Source organism: Leopardus geoffroyi, chromosome B3 (genome assembly GCF_018350155.1).
Source record: "Leopardus geoffroyi isolate Oge1 chromosome B3, O.geoffroyi_Oge1_pat1.0, whole genome shotgun sequence".
Classification (NCBI taxonomy): domain Eukaryota; kingdom Metazoa; phylum Chordata; class Mammalia; order Carnivora; family Felidae; genus Leopardus; species Leopardus geoffroyi.
The window spans coordinates 66,679,274-66,703,916 of NC_059337.1; the positions used below are offsets into that span (position 1 = coordinate 66,679,274).

Below are 24,643 nucleotides of genomic sequence, written 5' to 3' on the forward strand. Positions count from 1 at the left end.
TTATATTCCAGTTGTTATTTCTTTTGAAAAGTCGGTTATAGGTATAAAAAAAGTTTCAAGAAGATTCCAAAGTCTTATCATTCTATCTCCAAAAAGGACTTAACTTCCCATCTAATCTAGATTGTCCATAACAGCGTCTTCTATGTCTCTATCACATATTCTGTGCCATTGTTTTGTATATTTACGTTTTCTCTCTGCTTTATGTAAGTATGTATGCAAAAGTTTATGTGTATTTACTTGCTTTTTGACTCTCATCTCCATTAGACTGAGTGTCATGGAGGCATGAACTCTCCAATCTTCTGCGTTTCCGGTATCTCACCTAGAGACTAGAATGTAAGGCAAGGATCTTTGTCTGCTTTGCTTGCTGCTATATCCCTAGCATGTAGAATAGGGAATGTCACAATTTAAAAAAAATTGTCATGGTGATGAATATAATGGGCATTTGGTAACTATTTCTTGAATGAATATATTAAATTATTCCTCTGATTGAAGATTTTATTTCTGGACAGTGTTTCTAAGTATGGATTGTGCCCAGATTTTGGTTGTTCAGATAGTAGCAACATGTTAGTTTTGCAAAGCATTGCTGCAGGCCTGTCAATCTTGAGCCGGATGTGCTTTTGTAAAGCACTGCATTCAGAAATCAGAAATTCCCCCCCCCCTTTTTTTTTTTTTTTTTAGAAACTTTAAATTATGATCTGTAGAGGTAGAAGGCTTTTCCAGAAGAAAACATTTTTCAGGGGAAGCCATCTGTGGGCCTTGATTCATGAACTGAGTTTAAGAAAACTAACTGCATCTAATATACTCTACTTACTGGTAAAAGGCAACAGTTCACAAGCTCTTATCTATTGTCCATATCCTTGAGAGAATCTGAGGAAGAAAGTGGGGGAAGAAGAAGTTCTAGCTGTTTCCAGACTTAGAGTTTCTGTGTCGTCACCAGGCATTTTCTGTATTCCCAGAAAGGTTATGGGCTGGGATGGTGGGCATAATTATGACAATTCTCCAATTTAATAGTAAGAGTTTTCTTTGAGGGAGAAACTTTAATTATTTGGTGATGATAGAAGATTTTATGAGAATACACTCACTGATTTAGAATTGTCCTTTGTATTAATGCCAGGTAATAGATGAGAAACTTCATAAAATTAAAATTAATTGGCTCTTAAAACTATGCCCACATGACCAACAATTATTGCATCTTTGTGTCAATAAGAACATGGCTCAAAATAATAATTTGGGGTAAAAAAATACACTGTTGCCTTCTTTTCCCCTGCTCTCTGCCCTTTTAACTCTTTGAAAAACCTCTTTCTCTGGAACTTGAATGGTTATTTTTTCCCTGGTAGCAATGGGTCTAGAAGAGAGGAGGTGAATGGCTAGAAATGGGAATGGGGAAAATGAAGGAGGAAGGAAAAAAATAAAATAATTTATCTCCTAAAAAACACCCAGAAGGATAATTTAGTTGATTTCAATGGATTATGGGTTATCTGCCTACTTAATCTCACCTTCCCCCAGCTTCCCAATTCACTCACACTCCTGAATATTTTTTGAAAAAAATGAAAGGAAAATGCATGTTGAATATATACCAAGTCAAGTTATGTTGATGTTTTCCTTTCTTCATTTCTGTAACCGATTTTGGCACCTTAATACAATGATGATAGCATGCAAATCTTTACACAATAACCTAGTTATGATTCCTACAATAAATAATTCCCATATCCATCACTTTTAAGCATCGTCACAAAGAGTGGAGTGTAGCAATGTGCCCTTATGTTTCTTATTTTCCAGATCAATCTGTTTTTCTTAATTTTAATTTATAATCAGCACAACTGAAGCTTCCTAATCATATCAGACATGCCAATCCTTTCAGAAGCAAATCTGATTTAACATCAAGGATCCTGGCTTGTGTTCACGAAAGAGTTTTTCTCCCACTGCTCTCCAGAAGTTTTTGTTGGTACTTAACACGTTTACACAGCTGAAATTCAAACCAGTTTCCTAATACTTGGTGGACAAAAATCTCTCTCAGTGGTGCCAGGTAATCTATCCAGTCAGCATAGCAGAAGGTGCACCCAGGCAGGTGATGCTGGAGTTTCCTTTTGTAGTTTTGGTAGAGAGGAAGAAAATCAAATATGCATACCAGAGGAGATTGCTCTTGAAAAAAGTCTGGAATAAAATAGAAGATACTGCTTGGAGGATGCAGATGCGTTTACCTTGAGCTTTAAAGAGATGCATGGGGAAGGATAGAACATAAGCTTTTTGTCCAATTTTGTTTTGCATTTCAGGACAGTTTAACCTAACAAATACCACTGATCCTATCTTAAGGGATACACAATTTTGCAAGAGGGGACTTTGTGGGTATTTTTAGCCTATAAAACAGATAGCAAATAAGCTCTCCTTGCTAGCTGCAAGCTGGAGCGTGTGTCAGGCTTCACTAGGCACACAAGGCTCTGATTTTGTATCATTAAAGACTCATTATCTCTTTTAACTTCTGTTGAAAGCATTCATCCATAGCTCTAGCTACTACTGAAACAATAGAGGTTCCTAGCCCAGTAATAATGCTTCCCCCCACCCCCAACCCCCAGCTTAAAGAGCCTTTAAAGGATGGATTGGCTTCTGCAATGCAGAAACAAAAAGCTACTGCCCAGGAAAATATGAAAGGTTATTTCTGTAAGTAACTTCAATTTTAAGGAGTGGAGGAAAATCGTCTGATCTGAGTTTCTCAGAGCTGGGAGTCTGAGTATACCTGCATGCTAAGTTTCTATTGGGGAAATATTACATTTTCCAAAGGAGAATGGCATGTCTTACTTATGTTTAGTCTCAAAGAGAAAAATAGTTTAATAAGAATGAAACAGGCTTGGTGTATTGATCTTGCCAATTTGTTTGGTATTAATATATATTTGGCAGGGAGGTAACTCTCCATTGAATTCAACAGTGGATTATATGAACAGTAATTTCTACATTTACCGGCTTTGTTTACACTTTCATTATACCTCTACTGCATTATCTGATGCCTTCATACAGTTTTCAATCTTATAGCCACTTTAATCTCCTCCTGCACTCAGCATATCTGAGTGAGTTTGTTGGCATAAGGGAATTTTGAAGGTTATATTACAGTACATGAATCAACAGAAAATGAAATGCACTGGAGACACGATCAGCCAGTTTTAATTCATTGCAGAAAGTTATAGATACCAAAATGCATTTAATGTAATCTGATCTCTTTATTCAGTCCTGAATTTACGAGCAATTCACCAGGAGTCAAATGACAACTTTGTTTTAAAAATAGTAGTCTATATCGGATGCCATTTTAATATATCTCTGACATATTTACATTTAAAGAGTAGGGAAAAGTGGAATCTTGGAACATAAATTTCTCTTTTCATAGAAAAGAAAAGCCTGAGAAAGATGCTACTTTTGTTCATTGAAACATTATTTGTCATTGTAATGTAGGTCGGGTTGATGATAACTGTTAAATAAATCCGGCTCATCTGTATAGCTGGTAAGCAGATTAGAAGCCCCCTAGATTACTGTGCATTTCCTTTTAAGGAGCAGCAACATAGCGTCATTGTGCTCAGGTCTATAAAAAACATTTTATGTCAATAAGCCTGCTCTTTGCCTAGAATGATCAAATGTTCTTGGTTCAGGCTGGTCAACAAAAAGCTATGGACAGTGGCTTCCAGACCACTTCCAGAGCAGCAACACAAATGGATGTTAAACATCAGTCAATTATTGTCTGGTTAGAAGATGTGATCTTTCACTTGGGGTCCTAAGTCATTTTTGGTAATGCTACCCCATGAAATCCCTCGTCTTACCTGTGAAGAGATAAAGTAACCCCCTATCATTCATATTTGAGACCTCTCCTTTCTCACACACCATAACACTGGCATTTAAGTGGAAGGGTAAATGTGGGAATACTACTTGCTGTTTTTATCTCAACATACAAAATTTGTAATTCATTCCAAAGCAAACAAAATTTCTTTTTTCGTGTCACAAGAAATTTCTTACCCTCTATATAGAAAAATTTCTTACTGTCTATTTTATTAAGCCCAAAGGAATAAATCATGTTTTTTGCAACTGGTACATTAACAATATCTTAGCTTGCCAAATGTGGGAATTATCATTATTATGCAAATAAGAGATAGTACTTACAGACTATAAATGTATTTTATATGTGTATATTAGTTATAAATATAATTATATAAATAATGTGCTTTTGTTAAGTATGTGAATTAAAATTTAGGCTTCCTACCAAATTTTATGTAATAACAATGGCATTTGGATAGTGTTCATTTTGAGGAATTGGTTTAATAGATCAATTTTGTGAGTAGAACTAAATTCTGCATTACTTTAGAATTGCAGCATTCGTAGTAAACATTTCTTAACAAGAGTCAAATGGCGAGTTTTTATATAATAGACGTAAATTTCCATTCCAAGAATGCTGCAAACCTAAAATGGACCCCATTCAAATACTTCTGTTTCATTTTACTCTGGAAAATAAGGAAATGGTGCTAGATGTCCTTTGTGTCCTTTAGAAGTAGATCATAGGGTTGGGAGAAGAGCAAAAAGAGTGGATGCATCAGAGGGGGAAGAGTTTGTTTTTAGAATCAGTGGCCAGATGACCTAAAATTTTTGGTTCACAGAAATCAGGAGTAACATCAACTTATTAGGATCCTCCCCTGACAGTCTGTCCAAATAGACTCATACCCCTTGAGGGAAAGCTTGATACAATCCAGTTTAAATGAAGTAAGAAAATACGGTTTCACCATTTCCTTTGAAAGGGTGACTTTTCCAGAGTCCAAACCACCATCAGTGTTAAAAAATACTTCTTAATACACAGCCCAAGTATTTCCTCCCACAATTTCATTCAATTGCTCCATTTCTTCTGTGTTCCGTTCCCAAACTGGTTGACTGGCCTTACCTTCCCTCAGCTTTCATCCATTCAAGCTACATTTCGTTCTTTGTGTGTTCACGATGGTTCAGTTCCTCTTCTCAAAGGTATTATTTATTTATTTTTTCGTTTTTAACTTTTTTTTTTGTAGTTTTGCTAAATTTGTGATGGCGTTTTAATTATGTTCTTTAAATGGTAGGAAGAAAGAGGATTTTCTAGCTTGTGAACACTGAATCTCTACTTAAATAGCCCAACTTGTGATGCCCAGGAAAATCAAATAAATACGGGAAGTTTTTCAGTTTTAACAAACTGTTGCAACTTTTCCTTTTGAATATTCACCCAGTTTGAATTTTCCAGGATAAATCTTGAGTGATCTCTGTTTTCTCTACCTGTGCAACTTATCTTGGTTATGCTCTGCCAAATAGAATGAGAATTTTATATTATTCATCTTTGTTCCTCTGAGCTATCTTTTGATGATCTTAAGAATTACTTCAACTATATTTAAATTACAAAATGAATACAACAAAATACATACTTGATAGAAAAATAGAAGCATAACACCATCTTTGGGTATAATCGTAAAAATAATAAATGACTTAAGTTGTCATTATCTGTGTTCATAGAATCTTGAGATGAAGGGGCAAAAGCATTTGTCATTAAAAATGATTTTCTTTTATTTCCAGGCGAGAAGAATGCTGTGCTGTTGGAATAGAATAATTGAAAGGTAAGGTTTGTGATGGGGAACCATGAGGATGGAGTCTTAAACCACAGTCTGGAGGAGGATGTACCTTTCACTTGGAAGCTAGGGCTTAGAACATAGAAATCGGTATTAGCGGAGGATGAGTCTCTGTAATCCACTTACACTATTCCAAAGCTCAAATCAACAATCTCCCACACCATCTATGTCTCGCGTTCTTTCCTCGCCTGAACGGCATCTTTCTCGTGTCTATCTTTGCAAGTGTGCTTCTAAGGGAGTAAGATTTTATCCTTTCTATGAAAGTTCAAATTTTAATGAGAATTTACAGATAAAAAGACTTCAAGGTTTCAGGTATGCAGAAGATACTTCTAAATAAGTTGTTACTTGCAAAGATAATTCCAAGGTTCTTAGGGGTAGAGTTAATTCACCTAACCCATCCAAATGTCAGTTGTCTTCCAAATGTTCAAAATCATCTAGATACAACAGGATAATATTTTGGAAATCTCAGAAATGTGATAGAACTGATCTAAGTGCATGAAAGCAGTTATGCAAATTGGCAAGTGTGAGTAAGGATTCTCTATTTCCCAATGGTGCTAACACTGAAATATTTTCATCTTGGTAGAAAGTAGTAGCAAGGGAAAACCCATGAGGATCAACTTTTTTGAAAGATCAATCATCATCTTGTCCTGACAACCTGGACTTTCTCTAATTTTTGTTTTGTTATATCTCTGAAGTATGCTGTCCCTGGCACCCCTTAAATTTGCCATCCCTCATTTTGTTTCTTCTTTAAACCATGGGTCTTCTCACCAGGGTGAATGTTATGAACAGCGATGCTTTCAATGGGAACAAGGAAAGCAACAGTTAATTGATGACACTCCTAAAAGAATAAATATACAAATGTTAATCCCCTTCCTGTGGTCGTCACACTATACTTTGAAATTTGATTTTGCCACTGGTCAGTAATTAAATACAATCAACCTTTGTTCCTTCTGTGTGTGTTAGTGCCAAGTATTTATAATTCTCTTGCTTTGGAAATTGACGGTCTAACTCTGTTGCCAGTGCTATCCCAAAGTGCAAAAAGAAAAGAAAAAGCACCGATAGAAGAGTGAAAATAGAAAGTAAAAGCCCCTAGTGCAGTTGAAGCTGAAGGTTACGGGCAATGGTGTGGAAAGGAAAGCTGGGTACAAGATCATGTCTGTTAATTCATATAGCAACTGCATTCATCCATTTGAGGTAATGCAAATGCATGATAAAAGTAAAATAACCAAATCCAATTATATGCATCAATTCTATCTTCTTGAGCAATTATCATTCTTTCGTAAACTGCAATTTTGGCCACTTGTGTGTACCAACCCTTAATTGTCGGTAATTCTCTAGTTTTCTAGCATTTTGTAATGAGATATTTAGCATACAACACTGCTGCTGACAGCTATTCACACTGTGGAATTGAATTACTAGACATACAAAAATCATGGGAAGCAGTCACTGGGAGTATTCTCAAGTATTTGGCTCATTTAGTTGATATTTAATACGGAAGATTACTGACCAAATCAAAGGTAATCTTAAGGGTCCTGAGCCATGGCTACTATTTTCCTTTCCGTGTCCCAATCTCATCTAGATTGATAGAGATCTTCTTCCTGTAGTAAATGCTACCAGTATAGATAAGGAAAATCATGACCACTTCTGATGGTTATTGAGGTATTATTAAAACTCTTCATTTTTCTCAAAAATATAATTTTTGATAAACAGCAGGAATAGAAACTAGTGATAATGTACAAACCAACATTTCAAAAAAAAAAAAAATGACCATGTGGAACTCCTGAGGACTGTAGTCCTGAATGATGTTTTCTATATAATCAAGTCAGTAGGTTGGTGACATTATATAGGAATTTCTAATGCCATGGAGAATCCAGGGTGGGCATGGTTAGAAAGACTCTAGATTGCTTCACTCTTTCTTTAAAAAGGAAGCAACTGGCAACTTTAAGTGCATGTTACTAAGTGAATGAAGCCAATCTGAAAATGCTACATACTATACGACTCCAATCAGATGACGTTCTTGAAAAGGCAAAACTATGGAGATAATACAAAGATCAGTGGTTGCCAGAGATGGAGTGGCAGGGGAGAGATGAATAGGCAGAGCACAGGGGATTTTTGCAGGAGTGAAAATACACTGCATGATATCAAAATGATGGGTATGTATCACTATATCTTAAACACATAGAATGTACAATACCAGGGGTGAATCCTAAGGTATGTACTTGGTACTTGTGATGAACAAGTGTAGGCTCTTCTCTGGTTAAGAAAAAAAAAGTATCATTCTGGTAAGTGGATGTTGATTAGAGGGAGACTATGCATGTGTAGGGCCAGCAAGTTCTCTGCCTCCCTCTTAGTTTTGTTGTAAACTCAAACTAATCTTAAAAAGAAAGGAAGCTATTGCCCTGGTTCTTCTCAAACAAGCCTTCACAGGGGTCTAAGAGTGGCCTTTAGTGATACTTTAATTGGTTAGTAAAGGTGATGTTGATGGCTAATGGAAGGGAGCTGGCCCTGAACTCACTAGTTATGCAATTCATGTATGCTGCCTGGGGTTTGAGCTTTTCATCTGTCCCCTGAAGACATTGAATTAGATTTGTAAAATACCTTCAAATCCCAAGTTTTTTTTTTGACTGCCAGTGACCTGTAAGTGGTATATTTTCTTAAGCATTGCTTTGCTCATTGTTCTTTGAAGCTCTTTTTTATGGTATCTTTACTGGTTTTTTGTTTTTTGATTGCCTGTTCTTGTGTTTTTGTTTTTGTTTTTGTTTTTTCTTAAGTCTTAATTTGAGCTACTTTGGAATGAGTAGTTTCTTATTTCTTTTATTATCGGAACCACTTTTTCCCCCTATTATTTTTGGACAGCTAAAATGAAAATACTTTCAAAAACCTCTTCTGTTTTCTGTTCTCTCCCCATTTGGAGTGCCTTATGTTTGAATTTGATCTTGTTTTCCTGTTTCATTTAGTCTGTGGACATCCTGAGAAGGTCTTTCAGAAATCAGTATTCTCCCCACCTTACTCTTTTTTGTGTTTTCTTCACTGCATATTCATCAAAGCGTGGGATCTCCATTCAGGTTTGGAATCTCTTCCAACTTACGTTGTAATTTGTATTCATTTTTACATCTAATCAACATTCCATTTAGTCCATTTCCATCTGGATATCCATCATCTTATATCCAAAACTTAATGCATTACCTTCCCATCCCAGCTTGTTCCGTGCCCTTTCCTCTTTTACAGAATGTCATTCTCCATGATGTCTCCACTACTAGAAACAGAGCAGCATCCCAGCCTCTTCATCTTACTTATTCCTCATCCAGTAGGTCACCATTCTTGTTGTCACAGCCTTACTTGACACATTCCCATCCCACTTTAGATGCTACCATCACTTTTGGAGGTATAATCTTTATAAAGTAAAAACTATGTGAGCAGTGGTCCTGAAGATGGACGATGCATGTAAGAAGGGAGAGTGGAATGTTTCTCAGTTGGTCATGTGGCTGGGCAGCTGGCTTAGTCATTTGCCCTGTATCTCCATGGGCAGGACAAAAGTAAGCAGAGAGAAAGAGATGACACAGGGGGAACGGAGGAAGGGAAGCCTTTATGAGACACACAAAGTGTATGTGTTTCCTACAGGACAGTGGGCACCCCAGAGGCCTGGAGGCTGGGACAAATGACTCAAAAAGAGGCTCCATGGTATTTTGAGAACAGGAGAGGGAAGATTTGACAGAGGTTGATGCTTGCACACAGAGATTCATAACAGCCAGAAGAACAGAGATAGGCAGCCCAGACAGATGGTTATAGAATTAGGCCTGGAAAATGAAGGGTGCATCATGTGTCCCCTAGAGCAGACGACACGAACCCTACAGGCCCCAACAATGAGATCAGGGAGGGGGAAGAAGAAGGAAGGAAAACTTGCCCTTTCCTTCTTCAGGTCCCTGTGCCATGAGGCTGGTCTAAAGTGGGTAAATGGATATTTGAAATGTGATGAAAAAATAAAGTTCAAAGGAGATAACAATTGAAAATGAAAAATTATAACTTTAATAACTAGAAGTGCTTGAGAGATTTTGAAATTTGCCCAAGAGCCTACTGATACATCACAATCATGTCTTGGGCAAGACTTTGAAATTTGCCCAAGATACGTAGACATATATTACAAGATAGGGAGGTTTGATGCAGTGCAAGGGGCACTGGGTTTAAGAAAGAAAAGTATATCATGTCATCATGCTACCAATCTGAGACAATTCAGTAAACCATTTAGCTGTCACCATATGGCATGGCATTTTTCTCTTTACGTGTCTATTCCGCCTCCCAGGGCATCTTTGTCCCTAGTACCTTGCATTTCATACATGCTCGAAGATATTTGTTAATGAATAAAGGAATACATGCATGAACAAATCAGTGTTCAAACCAATGCACAAAGGTACATGTGAGGCACTCAAAAAAGAGAATTAGGTGAAAAGAATAATCTGCATTCCTAAGGTAACAGGTGCTATCTTAGTACCAAAACATGTATATTCATCACTAAAAATGAAATTCATAACAAGCTGCCTGCCTGTACTCCATCTACTCTCCTTCTCATCCTGAGCTCTCATTCTTTTTCTAAATTCTTCTCTGCCTGTGTACAACCTGTGATTGCTAATGTGCTTCTGAATACCCCCTGTGTTTCTTGGTCATAGTGTATTGACTGGCTAGTTCTAGATGTTAACTCCCATTTAGTTACTGGGAGGACTGATTATATAAGTTTTGAATCAAAGAGGCCATCGTTTTTTTCCTGGGCCATCATTCCCCCCCCTCCACATTTCTTCGTGCAATATTCTCACATCATCTGAGATAGTTGCCTAATCAGGTTTTGAAACTGCAAACACAAATTTTTCATGGCTTTCACCCATGCCTACATGAGGCTCTTTCAGTAGATAGAGTATATGCTCCTTTTCTTTAAAAAAAATTGTACTTTGCATTGCTTTCTGTTTTAGAGATACAAACCAATACTGCCATCCACTGTTCCTTCGGATAATCTTTTCCCCACAGTTTTCACCAAGATGTTTTGGGAAAATAAAAAGACAGACAGATAGAAAGAAAATTGGCAACAAAATTAAGTTCTTTGAAAGAATGGGGAGTTTGTTACTTTTGAGCAAGCTCACTGAAGATCGTAAAGGAATCAAGCATCATGACTTATCTTCTTTTTCCAAATGCTGCAATGGAAAATACCCACTCTCAAAATGTGACCAAGTAAATGAGCAATCTATAGTCCCCCTCTCTCCGGACATCACAGGGAGGGAAAAAATTACCTAGATCCTCTTTGGTCACAGTTTAACTTTGCTTCATTCAGCTCCCTAGGCTCGAGGCCATTTCTCAGCCTAGTCACATTATAGTGTTTCCGGAATAGAGTCTGTCTTCTCTTCCAAGCCAGTAAGCAGAGTATCTCTGTTTGTCTCACTGCTGTCAGAGAAGCCCGCTGACTCTGCAAGAGGATCACGTATTGCGAATGTCTCACACTTGCAAATGATCGTATTCCATTTTGTTCCACTCCACATCTATCCCACACTCTTCCTTATCTCCTTTTAGCCTCACTCTTTCTGTCTTCAGTTTCCAGCTAATACTGGAATTCCTTAGAGATTCCTCATAAAGATTATGAGGAATTCCTTATTTTCCTCTCACCTGAAATAGAATTGACCTTTCAGGTAATACAGGCAAAATCAAGGGACAGGCTTTAAGGCAGATAGTGTCATTGTTGGAAAGCCTTGAGGTGACCTGGCCTGATTCCCTGACTCTGTGAGTAAAGGAACTGAGACCTAGAGAAAAGTAAACTGCCTGGAGCTATAGAGGCAGGAGATGGCAAGGCCAGTGGTGGAACCCCAGTCTCTCAACCCCTAGTCAAAAAACCTTTTTACGGCAAAGTGTTCCTTCCAGAAGCACAGTCCATGTCTCCATCCCTGGGTTAGAGGACATTGTAAATGGCTTTTTAAAAAAATAACACAAACCCCTGTGAAAGCATTTTTGTTCCTCTATGCCTTTATACTCCTCTTGACTCCCACCTTCTGGAAAAGCCGCAGGATGTTTAGGTTGAGAGCTCACATCCTTCTTCCATCCTTCTTCCATTTCATTCAATGGTAACATCCTTCTTCCATTTCATTCAGGAGAGGAGAAAGTATGTGAGTGAGCATGATGGTCTAGAAAGGGGAACAGGGACGAAGACCATCTGTCTTAGGCCTGCTTTCATACGCGGACAATCGAATGTTATTTTACTCATCTAGATTTATGGCTCCGACCTTAGGAAATCTCAATTCCTTCATTCATTCAGGCACCACTTATGTTTGAACTGTTCTTTGGATTTATGCAGGTCATACCTCCTTATTATCTTTTGAAATAGCTCTAAAGCAGGCCACATGATAATATTAGAAAGCCAAGTAGCTCTCTCAATGTTTGTTTAGTGCTATTCATTCAGCAACCACAACCTGCTTGAAAAAAACACACCAACATGAAGCTTCTGTTCCCATCAGATTCCAATTCGATGGGGGCACTGATACTTTTCACTTTATGGATTGTTATTGTGGGGGCATCAGGCTGAGCTATACAAAGTTTTACTGCTGAATAAGGTGGTGCCAAAATGCTTAAAAGAAAATTCTCTAATGAAAGGATTTTTTTCCTAAATAAATGATTTAAAAAGATAAAAGTGATTTAAAGAAGTTATTGGAAATTGGTAGGTATAAAATACACTATGAGAACCTAAGTTTATACCTAAAAGAACTGGAAAAAGAACAGCAAAGAAAGCCCAAAACCAGCAGAAAAAGGGAAATAGAGATTATTAGAGCAGAAATCAATGATATTGAAATAAAACAAACAAACAGGACAGATCAGTGAAACCAGGAGCTGTTTCTTTGAGAATTAACAAAATTGATAAACCCCTAGCCAGATTGATCAAAAAGAAAAAGGGAAGGATCCAAATAAATAAATAAAATGAATGAAAGAGGAGAGATCACAACCAACAATGCAGAACTACAAACGATAATAAGAGAATATTATGAGCAGTTATATGCCAACAAATTGGGCAATCTGGAAGAAATAGACAAATTCCTATAAACACATAAACTACCAAAACTGAAACAGGAAGAAACAGAAAAAATTTGAATAAACCCATAACCAGTAAAGAAATTGAATCGGTAATCAAAAATCTCCCAACAAACAAGAGTCCAGAATGAGATAGCCTTCCAGGGGAATTCTACCAAACATTTAAGAAGAGTTAACACCTATTCTTTTGAAACTGTTGCAAAAAATAGAAATGGAAGGAAAACTTCCAAACTCATTCTATGAGGCCAGTATCATCTTGATTCCCAAACCAAAGACCCCACTAAAAACGAGAGCTACAGACCAATTTCCCTGTTTAACACGGATGTAAAAATTCTCAACAAGATAGTAGCCAATCAGATCCAACAATACACTAGAAGAATTATTCACCATAATCAAGTGGGATTTATTCCTGGGATGCAGGGCTGGTTCAATATCCACAAATCAATCAATGTGATACATGACATTAATAAAAGAAAGGATAAAAACCACATGATCCTCTCAATAGATGCAGAGAAAGCATTTGACAAAATACAGCATCCTTTCCTGATAAAAACCTTCCAGAAAGTGAGGACAGAAGGATCATACTTCAAGATCATAAAAGCCATACATGAAAGACCCACTGCTAATATCACCCTCAATGGGGAAAAACTGAGAGCTTTCCCCCTGAGGTCAGGAACACGACAAAGATGTCCACTCTCACCACTGTTATTCAACATAGTGTTGAAAGTCCTAGCCTCAGCAATCAGACAACAAAAGGAAATAAAAGGCATCCAAATTGGCAAGGAGGAAGTCAAACTTTCAATCTTCACAGATGACATGATACTTTATGTGGAAAGCACAAAAACTCCACCAAAAAACTGCTAGAACCAATCCATGAATTCAGCAAAGTCACAGGATATAAAATCACTGTACAGAAATCGGTTGCATTTCTATACACCAATAATGAAGCAGCAGAAACAGAAATCAAGGAATCAGTTCCATTTACACTTGCACCAAAAACCATAAAATACCTAGGAATAAACCTAACCAAAGAGGTGAAAAATCTATACATTGAAAACTACAGAAAGCTTATGAAACAGATTGAAGAAGACACACTCACAAAAATGAAAAAACATTCCATGCGAATGTATTGGAGGAACAATGTTGTTAAAATGTTGATACTACGCAAAGGAATCTATATATTCATTGCAGTCCCTATCAAAATAACACCAGCATTCTTCACAGAGCTAGAACAAAAAATCCTAAAATTTGTATGGAACCAGAAAAGACCCTAAATAGCCAAAAACAATCTTGAAAAAGAAAACCAATCCCAGACTTCAAAATGTATCACAAAGCTGTAATCATCAAGACAGCATGGTACTGGCACAAAAATAGACACTGAGATCAATGGAACAGAATAGAGAACCCAGAAATGGGCTCACAAACATATGGCCAACTCATCTTTGACAAAGCAGGAAAGAATATCCAATGAAATAAAGACAGTCTCTTTAGCAAATGGTGCTGGGAAAACTGGACAGTGACATGCAGAAGAATGAACCTGAACCACTTTCTTGTACACAAAAACTCAAAATGGATGAAGGACTTAACTGTAAGACAGGAAGCCATTAAAATCCTAGCGGAGAAATCAGGCAACAGCCTCTCTGACCTCAGCTGCAGGAACTTCTTACTTAACATGTCTCCAGAGACAAGGGAAACAAAAGCAAAAATGAACTATTGAGACCTCATCGAAATAAAAAGCTTCTGCAAAGTGAAGGAAACAATCAGCAAAACAAAAAGGCAACTGACTGAATGGGAGAAGATATTTGCAAACGACATATCAGATAAAGGGTTAGTATCCAAAATCTGTAAATGACTTTATCAAAATCAACACCCAAAAACCAAATCATCCAGTGAAGAAATGGGCAAAATACATGAATAGACACTTTCCAAAGAAGATATCCAGATGGCTAACAGACACATGAAAAATGCTTAACATCACTCATTGTCAGGGAAATACAAATCAAAACCACAATGGGATACCACCTCACACCTGTCAGAATGGCTAACATTAACAACTCAGGCAACAACAGATGTTGGCATGGATGCAGAGAAAGAGGAACCTTTTGCATAGCTGGTGGGAATGCAAACTGGTGCAGACACTCCGGAGAACAGTATGAGGTTCCTCAAAAAATTAAAAATAGTACTATCTATGACCCAACAATTGCACTACTAGGTATTTATCCAAAGGATACAGGAGTGCTGATTTTAAAGGGCACATACACCCCAATGTTTTTAGCAGCACTGTCAACAATAGCCAAAGTATGGAAAGAGCTCAAATGTCCATCGACAGATGAATGGATAAAGAAGATATGATATATATATGCAATGGAATATTTCTTGGTGATCAGAAAGAATGAAATCTTGCCACTTGCAGCAACATGGATGGAACTAGAGTGTATTATGCTAAGTGAAATAATTCAATCAGAGAAAGACAAATATCATATGATTCCACTCATATGTGGAATGTAAGATAAAAAGCAGATTGACATGGGGAAGGGAAGCAAAATTAATATGAAAACAGAGAGACAAACCATAAGAGACTCTTAAATACAGAGAACAAACGGGGTTGCTGGAGGGGTGTTGAATGGGGGAAAGGGCTAAATGGGCAAGGGGCATTAAGGAGGACACTTGGGATGAGCCCTGGATGTTATGTGTGAGTGATGAATCACCAAATTCTATTCCTGAAATCACTATTATACCATATATTAACTAACTTGGATTTAAATTAAAAAAAAATACACTGTGAGAAAAGGGCAGTGATCCATTTGATTATAAGGTCTAAAAGGTAGTAAGAAAATGACTGTTTCCCTAAATCAGGTTATGTACCGGGCATCGTGTTAGGAATTTTGAATTTATTATCTCATTCCTCATAAAGCTGTAGAAGTAATTGTAATTATACCCATTTTTTTCTGGTTAATAAGTGAAGACTGGGAGAACAAGTGCTTTCCCTGAGATCGCTTAGCAGGTAGGGGCCAACGTGAGGAATGAGTCTGTGAAGGATGAGGTGTGTTGGAAGCCAAGCAGCTCAGGACATACACAGGCCACAGGAAGCCGACTGACTCATCTGGAGTTGAAAAATATTGGGGCAGGGGCCTAGAAAGAGAGAAACTCTGAATGTTAGGGTGAAATAATTTTATTCTGGAGACAATGAGGAATTATTGGTGCTTTGAGAGATAGGAAGAGTCGTCAAAATTGTGTGTTACAAAAATAGATCTGGTAGTCTTGTGGACAGCAAACATTGTAAAAGATGAGACCAAGGGGAGAGCTGCTGCAGCAGCCCAGGAATTAGTAGCTAATGGGAAGATGAGGAGGAACGGTTTTTACAAGGTGACCTTAAAGCATAACACAGGGGTGCCTGGGTGGCGCAGTCGGTTAAGCGTCCGACTTCAGCCAGGTCACGATCTCGCGGTCCGTGAGTTCGAGCCCCGCGTCAGGCTCTGGGCTGATGGCTCAGAGCCTGGAGCCTGTTTCCGATTCTGTGTCTCCCTCTCTCTCTGCCCCTCCCCCGTTCATGCTCTGTCTCTCTCTGTCCCAAAAAAATAAATAAACGTTGAAAAAAAAAATTAAAAAAAAAAAAAGCATAACACAAAGTAACCTGACAATGTCAATTGCTCATTCATTCCACTAATATTTACCACTGCTCTAAGTATTGTCATCTTCTACTTCAGTTAGGAACCTATGCTTTTCTAATTGAACATTTCTTTTGGAAAGAACTATAGATTCGTATACAATATAAGAAATGATGCAGAGATATCTTGTGTTCCCTTTACCTTGTTTCCCCTATTGGTAAACCTCTTATAAAATTCTAGTATAATATCACCCCAGGGTACTGACGTTGCTACAATCCACTGACCTTTTTCAGATTTCCCCTGGTTTACTTATAATCCATAGGTTTAAAAAACGTTATTTATTCTATAGGCTTAGTACACTACTACTATGCTCAGTTAATCAGTTTCTATCATAAATCCTCACCACTTCTCTAGCTCACTGCAAGGAGAGTCTAAGAATGTCATTAAATGCACCATACACCAGCCCTTCCTTTACTCAGGTCTCAAACTAACAGTTCTGAAACGGTGTTTAAATCTTCCTTTTTTGGGCACCTGGGTAGCTCAGTCAGTTGAGCTTCCTGCTTCGGCTCAGATCAAGATCTCACAGCTCATAAGTTCGAGGCGCACGACGGGCTCTGTGCTGACAGCTCAGAGCCTGGAGCCTGCTTCGGATTTTGTGTCTCCCTCTTTCTGCCCCTCCCCTGCTCATGCTCTGCCTCTCTCTCTCTCTCTCTCTCTCTCTCTCTCTCTCTCAAACAAATAAACCTTAAAAAAACTTAAATCTTCTTGTGGTTAAAGTCTTCCTATGCTTTTCTTCAGGTGGCCTTTGTCCATCCTGAAAGTTAGTGGGGACTTGTTAGGCATTTTTCTTCCATCATTGAAGTAAATGTAGTCCATTTATATACTAGAATGGCTTTCGTTCTTGGAAAGCTGGGTATTCTGTTATGCTCAGGATTCAAATTCTCCTCTAACCTATGTAGATCTGTCTACTTGAGGACTTCCAACTGGAATATACCAGTCTCACAGAGGTTATTTCTGACTCAGCATGAAGAGTGTGACTTTGGATGATGTTAACCTTTCTGGTCTTCAATATTCTTGTTCCTTCCACTTCAAAACGTCATGATGCTGTGGGAAGTGGACCCTGCATTTTCTGTCCTTTTCACATTTGTTTTGTACCTGCTTTTTAGATTCTTAGGCTCCCAGGGCTATCATTTTCCCTGCTGATATCCCCAGAAACCTTCTCTTACGAGATGATCTGAGGACTTCCTGCCACCATATACATGGCTTATGTAGCTAACAAGTAGCAAATGTGTAGGTGTCAGCCAGACCTTGGGCGATGGCGTTGGGGGAGATCCGGGATATCCTGTCTATGGGAGGTGGTATAATGGAAAGAACACTAGACCCTCATGGCCGACTGTCTGAATTTGAACCCAGGCTCTTCTGTTTACCAGTTATGTAACCTTGGAAAACTATTTACCTTATCTGAGGCTCAGTCTTCATTTGTATTATGTGAAAAGTTAATAGTACCTTCTTCACAGCATTGAAGTAGTAAGTAGTAGTAATGAGCTGTTATAACTAAAGCACTTAGCATTGTGTGTGGCACACAATAAACATTTAACTATTAGTATTATAATTTAAAAGTCATAGATATGAATGGCACAAGGCATTTATGTAGCACCTGTAGACCTCCTGCTGGGTCTTTTTTTTGAAAACTGTCTTTTCTTATTTCTCAAATTTCCTCTCTTCTTCATAGTTGTATTACTAGATAATATGTCACAATTTTACCAACGCATGAATTTTATACTGAAAGGGCAATGAAACACATTTTAAACGGGAATTTTCTTATACCTACATCATGCCACAAAATTATCTGTGTGTTTTTACAAAAAGGGAAAGGAAAAGTGTAATTGAACATGTATTACCTATAGTCTTGTATTAACACTGTAGGCTAGTTAATGCATATAATCTTTAATTCTTTGGAGCAGGTATCCAATTCTGCATTATTTAGAAGAGCATACTGAGACTCAGAGAGATTGAATCCAAGGGCAGAGATCTAATCGCTGGCAGATCAAAAGTAGAACACAGTAATCTTTACACTATGATATATCTCTGCCTCTGTTTACTCTGTGTGCTCTTGGAGAAGCTACGGTACAAAGAAATAATGGCTTAATATAAATATCTTAATGCAATAAAAAATTCAAAAATTTGGTGATCATTTTGTGAGAAAATAGTTTTTAAAGGTCTATTTTGAAGTGGGACTTCCAAGTCTACGTTTTCAATTGCCAGTTCGAGAACAAGTCCAACCGAGGGTGTTAAATAAAATTAACTTTCTAGAAAATTCTGTTTTATTTTTTTAAGCTTGAGTTAGAACACTCTTAATAAATCCATGAAATGTTTCTCTTTTTAGTATCTTTGTTTTTCTTGCCTTGGATCTTGTATCTATGTAACGGTCCCAAAATAATATTTTGAGAGAGAAAATGAAAACAGTAGAACCAATGATTTTGTGGTCTTTGTTGATTTTCACCATGTCTACCCCCTTTCCTTTTCCCTACCCTTCTAGAATTCTCTGCCAGCAATCAAGATAAGGTTAGGAAGATTATCAGATGCAGCAAATGCTAAAACCGAAACTGAGTTAATAGCTAGGCAAAATGCCCTCTGAATAAATTCTTGTCGGGGTCAGAGGGGATTCTTCATTCTAGGAGGGGAAAAGTCCTTAGAAGGAAGGAAGGGTGGAGTTCAGCAGTCCCTGAATCCATACCTCAAAGGGCCCTACCCTCTCTTCCAATCACAGGCAAACACAATCATCTACCTGTGGTCCAAGGCCTTCTGGATTCTGAAAGTTATCACAGCTTTTTTCCTGATTATTTGTAATTAGTCTTTAGGCTCTGGTATACAGCCTCTTTTTCCTCATTGGTTATTTAATCTTGATTTTAGTTGTATGACCTCTGGTTTTGTTTGCTTGTTTTGGAAGTGACAGAAAATCAAAGCAAATTCAATTTTGTGAAAAGAGGAGTTTATTGGATCATGGAATCCATGAAAACATTGATCACTAATTAAACTTGGGATCTAGCTGAGGATCCATTGGTGTTAGTAATGACATTTGAATTATTCACTAAATTTTGAATGTGCAACTTGTGCCCTTCATAGTTTGCCTAAGATTTTTATAAAAATAAATATGTAACAATTTGCTTATTGTTTAGCGGAACTGATATGGTATTCTAATAAATTCTAAGCAACTGCCAGATAGCACCCTCATGTCATTAATTAGATTTCTTGCCACATGATTTTGATCTCAGAGCTTTTGCCATTGAAGCTGTATGTAATCTATGCAAATTTAGTTTAACTACAATCATAATATAAAATTTAATAAGGCCTTATAAAAATATTGGTAAAAAAATTAGAAAGCAAAGCACCACATGCACTTGAATTACATCCAGCTATAATGAATGTGTTTTTTTTAAATAACAGTCATTAGTCTTACTTCTAGACTTCCAATTATATATCCCATTCTGAAAAATGTGTACCCATTCAATTATTACTTAAGAATGCCCAGTTCAGCACACCCTACAGCTTAGTTAATACCTAGAAAAGCTGAATTGTTAACATATTCAGAAGACAGTCTTTCCACAAAATAATCATTTATCTCTACAAATACTCTGCTGATATGGTATAAGTGGGTGATAAAGAATTAAAAAAATTGACATATTGGTTTCAATGTTTTTAATGCTTCAATTTTGAAACTATTTTTTAGTTAAAAAGAAAATACTTCGCTATCATTGTACATTTCACATTAACATGTTATTTTCATAAGGGCTGGCATTATCTGCCAAATTTTCAAATAAAATTATACACTTTAATAAATAGATCTTTTAACTCAATCAAAACATTGTTAGAAGGACTTTCATATGGGAGTAAGATGGAGTCGTTGTTGCCATACCAAAGCTCCCATTGAGAACAAGTAGAAAAGATAGACTAATTAAAGGATCCTATGTTTAACAGTGTTAGAGAGCTACTGAAGCAATGAAGGATAGGGGGTTTTAAGAATGGAAAGAAGAGAGCCATGGAGAAGTGGGCTGACATTTTGTAGTTTTACTCTGGCTATATTTGCAAACTCTGGGTCTGAGCAAGAGGCCGAGTTCAACTTTGCCCAGACAGAGAGTAGCTGCTGCCACACTTAGAAGTCAACAGGGTGTTTGGCAGTCTTGCAGGACTGCATTGACAAAATGGGAAATGTGAAAGACCTCAAATTCATGGTCAGTTTCCCACCTTAAGACATCTGCTGAATTCTGACATTTTGGGTGTGGGAGGATAAATAGCTAGGTAGAAAATAGGAAAGCAGAGTGGAGTTTTCTTCAGTCTTACGTAAGGAGACAAAAACTCCATGTCCTGAAAAGAAAGGGGCTCTGGTAACGCATGAGGCTCTCACTGAAAGCCTTGGTAAGCTATGCCACATGCAGAAGAAGGGTGAATTACAATTAGACTGTATTCATCTCTCTCCCTAATTAGATCATGTTGATAAGCCTCCACATTGACTAGCTGAGGAAAGAGTCGAATAACTTTGGAGGATGAGCTCATCCATAGCCTCTACCATGTCTATCTGCAAATTTATGGCATAAAAGTTATTAGGCCTGCCAAAATATAGGACCATGAGACTAAAACCCAAGAGAATAATCATTATACAAGAATATAAGACCCAAAGGTAATCCATATATTGAAGTTAGCAGACATAAGCTTTAAAGTCGGCAAAGATGAATAGTTTTAAGAACTAGATAAAAGATGAAGAAATATAGATGAAATATGAAGAATTTTACTAGACACTTTAGAATATGTAAAATAAAATAAATGGACAGTTTAAATCTGAAATCACAATATCTGAAATCAAATCAATGGCTACATTTATCCACTTATTCAACACAGCAGAAGACAATTTGAAAACCAGAAGACAGCTTAATAGAAAATATCCAAACTGAAACACAAAGATGATTGAGAATACAGAAATGAGCATAGCTATATGTAGAACAATTTCCAAAGCTCTAGCCTATATGTGACTGGGGTTCCTTCAAAGGAGAAAGAACGAGGTTGGAGATGCATTTGAAGAGCTGATGGTGGAGAATACTCCCAAACAGGTAAAAGGTAATGACCCACAAATTCAACAAGCTCAGTGAATTCCAAGCAAAATAATACAATGAAAACAAGATTTAGGAACATTATAGTTAGACTGTTGACAACCAAAACCAAAGAGAAAAATCTTAAAAATATCCAGAGAAAAAAGACACGAAATAATAAGCTTATAGTTGACACCTCAATATAAACTATGACAACTGAAAGGAAATTGAAGTTACCAAAAGAAGACAGTGTCAAATTATCCAGCAGTAGTGCAAATAAAATAAAAGGGAACAAACTAACCATTGATAAGTGAAAAGAAAGTAGTGAAAATTAAGTTTATAAAGATCTGATTGTTAATGAAATGTTTTCTCAAGAAAATGGAAGCTGAGAGATTTTGTCACCAGCTGACCTTCTCTAAAACAAATATCCAAGTGTTCATCAACTGATGAATGGATAAAAAAGACATGGTATATACATACAACGAAGTATTGGCCATAAAAAAAGAATGAAATCTTGCCACTTTCAGTGATCTGGATGGAGCTAGAGTGTATTAGGGTAAGTGAAATAAGTCAGGCAGAGAAAGACAAATGTATGATTTCTCTCATGTGGAATTTAAGAAATGAAACAGATGAACATAAGGGAAGGGAAGGAAAAATAAGATAAAAACAGAGCGGGAAGCAAATCATAAGAGACTCTTAACTATAGAGAACACACTGAGGATTGCTGGAGGTGATGGGCTAAGTGGGTGATGGGCATTAAAGAGGGCACTTGTTTTGATGAGCACTGGGTATTGTATGTAAGTGATGAATCACTGAATTCTATTCCTGAAACCAATATTGCACTGTATGTTAACTAGCTAGAATTTAAATAACAATTTGAAAAGAAAACAAGGAACAACAACAACAAAACACAAAATGTCTCACAGGTAAACATAAAAATGCAAAAGAGGGAGATAAACTAAAGCATTCCAAAGTTCTAGCATTACTGGGGAAGAGATAAGAACAGTAATGTGTAGTTGTCCTAGGTCAAGGTTGTATACTGCAGTCTTTAACATCACAAAGGATAATAAAATAATGCATATCTAAGGAATTAATGGAGTGGGATAAATAATAGTTTTTTATTGATCCAAGGGAAGACAAAGGAAGAAGAAAAAGAGTAAACATGAAACCGGTAGGTCAAACAGAAAACAAATAGCAGGATAGTAGATGTAAATTTAAAAATACCAGCGATTACATTCCATACAAAGAATATCTATAAATCTTTAAGAAAGGGAAAACAGCCCAGTAGAAAAATAAGCAAAATATTTGACTAGCCACTCACAAAACAGGATTACCAAATGGCCGATAGATGTGAAAAGTTCTCAATTTTGTTAGTCACCATGGAAGTGTAAATTACCTTGTGATTACATATACTCTGGGATGGGTAAGATTAAACAGGTGATGTTAAGAATTGGTGACAATGTGGACAAATTACAAGTCTTATTCACTGCTTGTAGAAGGATAAATCGGCAAAAGCATATTGAACAACTGGCAGTTCCTTCTAAAACTGCATCTACTAAATCACATTAGTTAATAGGAATGTAGTAATTCAGCAATTCCCCCACATTTATGCTCAGTAGAAATGTATATGTAAGTTTACCTAAAGACATGATAATATTCAATATAGTACTGTTTATAACAACCCACATACTATAGAATGAATCAGTAAATTATAATGTGCTAGAGGTAGAGCCCCTCCATAAGGAATGTGGTGGGGTCCTCAGAAAAAAGGAAGGCAACTTGGCCTAATCAATTGCCATCCATGTATGCATAGCTCTGACACGACTCTCTAACTTGGACTGTGTCCAATCAGACTATGTGTGTCACCATTATATAGGAGACAAAGAAGTTGAAATTGCATACAAGGCTACACCCTGCTGTGCTCAGGGCTCAGTTTTTTGGGTATGAACCCGTTGAGCCCGTGCCAACGTGACGAATAAAGTTGCTTCCTGGACAAAGAAAGCGTCATGTTCCATCTCTCTGTGAGAGAATCCTGCTATAATAGCATATTCATTGAGTGGAATAATATATAGTATTATAAATGAAAAATCAAACAAACCCCACAGGTACATGCAGTAGTAGGCATTGATCTCATAACCACCAAGCTGAGTGAAAAAAAAAAACCTGCCATGAAAGGGTACCGATTATATAACTGCATTTTTGTAAGGCTTAAAAACAAGCAAAATTAATCAGTGCTACAAGAAGTCAGGATACTGTTTGTACTTGATAGGTGTGATGGGTATGGACTTGAAGGATTCATGAGACGGGCTTTTGGGATGCTGATAATGTCCTGTTGTCTAAACTGGTTGCTGGTTCCATAGGTGTCTTCACTTGATGAACATTCCTTTGAGCTGTGCAAAGTACTTCCTTAGGAAGTACTTTCATGTTTATATGTATATGTTATAAAGAGTTGACTTACGAGTTAAGTATCTACTGAATGCATGGGACTGAGCTATGTGAGTCTCCCTCATGAATTGCTTTTTAAAATTTTTTTTTTTTCAACGTTTATTTATTTTTGGGACAGAGAGAGAGCATGAACGGGGGAGGGGCAGAGAGAGAGGGAGACACAGAATTGGAAACAGGCTCCAGGCTCTGAGCCATCGCCCAGAGCCCGACGCGGGGCTCGAACTCACAGACCGCGAGATCGTGACCTGGCTGAAGTCGGACGCTTAACCGACTGCGCCACCCAGGCGCCCCATGAATTGCTTTTATAGTATAAATACTCTGCTAATAATGGCCTATTGTTACATGCCCTGAAACATTGGAGAGTGGAAAAATAATAATGGTGATACAGTATTTATATGTCGCTTTCCATGCCATGACAACGTACATATATTTCTCCTAACTTCACAACAATCCTGCTTTTAATAATATTACAAGAAAACAGTTTGTTTCTTCAGAGAGTTGAGTCATAAAAAAGACAAAACATTTCATAACAAAATCATAAACCGTACCACCAAAACTTGTGTGATTAATCAAAAAGTTGGAATCTGCTAAACCACGTAGCCCAGCATCTAAAAATTTGTGAATTGCATCTGTTTGCATGGCAGTTAAATAAGTCAATTGCTAAGTACTGCGGAAGTTACAAAAGAACCATATACTGTGGTTTCATCCTTCAAGAATCAAATACTCCATTCAGGGACACAAGAGTTAAATCTTCAAAGCAATGAAAAGAACAAAGAAATGTAGTTTAAACTACTAAACTGTGTCAGGTGTTCCATGGATTGTCCAAAAATGAAAG

General features: G+C 37.2%; 1 long non-coding RNA gene across 1 annotated transcript in view; it reads left to right on the plus strand.

Annotated features, from left to right (window-relative positions):
• Positions 1–24,643, plus strand: part of LOC123583208 — a 101,110-nt gene that overhangs the window by 23,318 nt on the left and 53,149 nt on the right. The window contains exon 3 of the long non-coding RNA XR_006704779.1: positions 5,563–5,603. This is a non-coding gene — a long non-coding RNA (uncharacterized LOC123583208). The remainder of the gene's footprint in view (positions 1–5,562; positions 5,604–24,643) is intronic.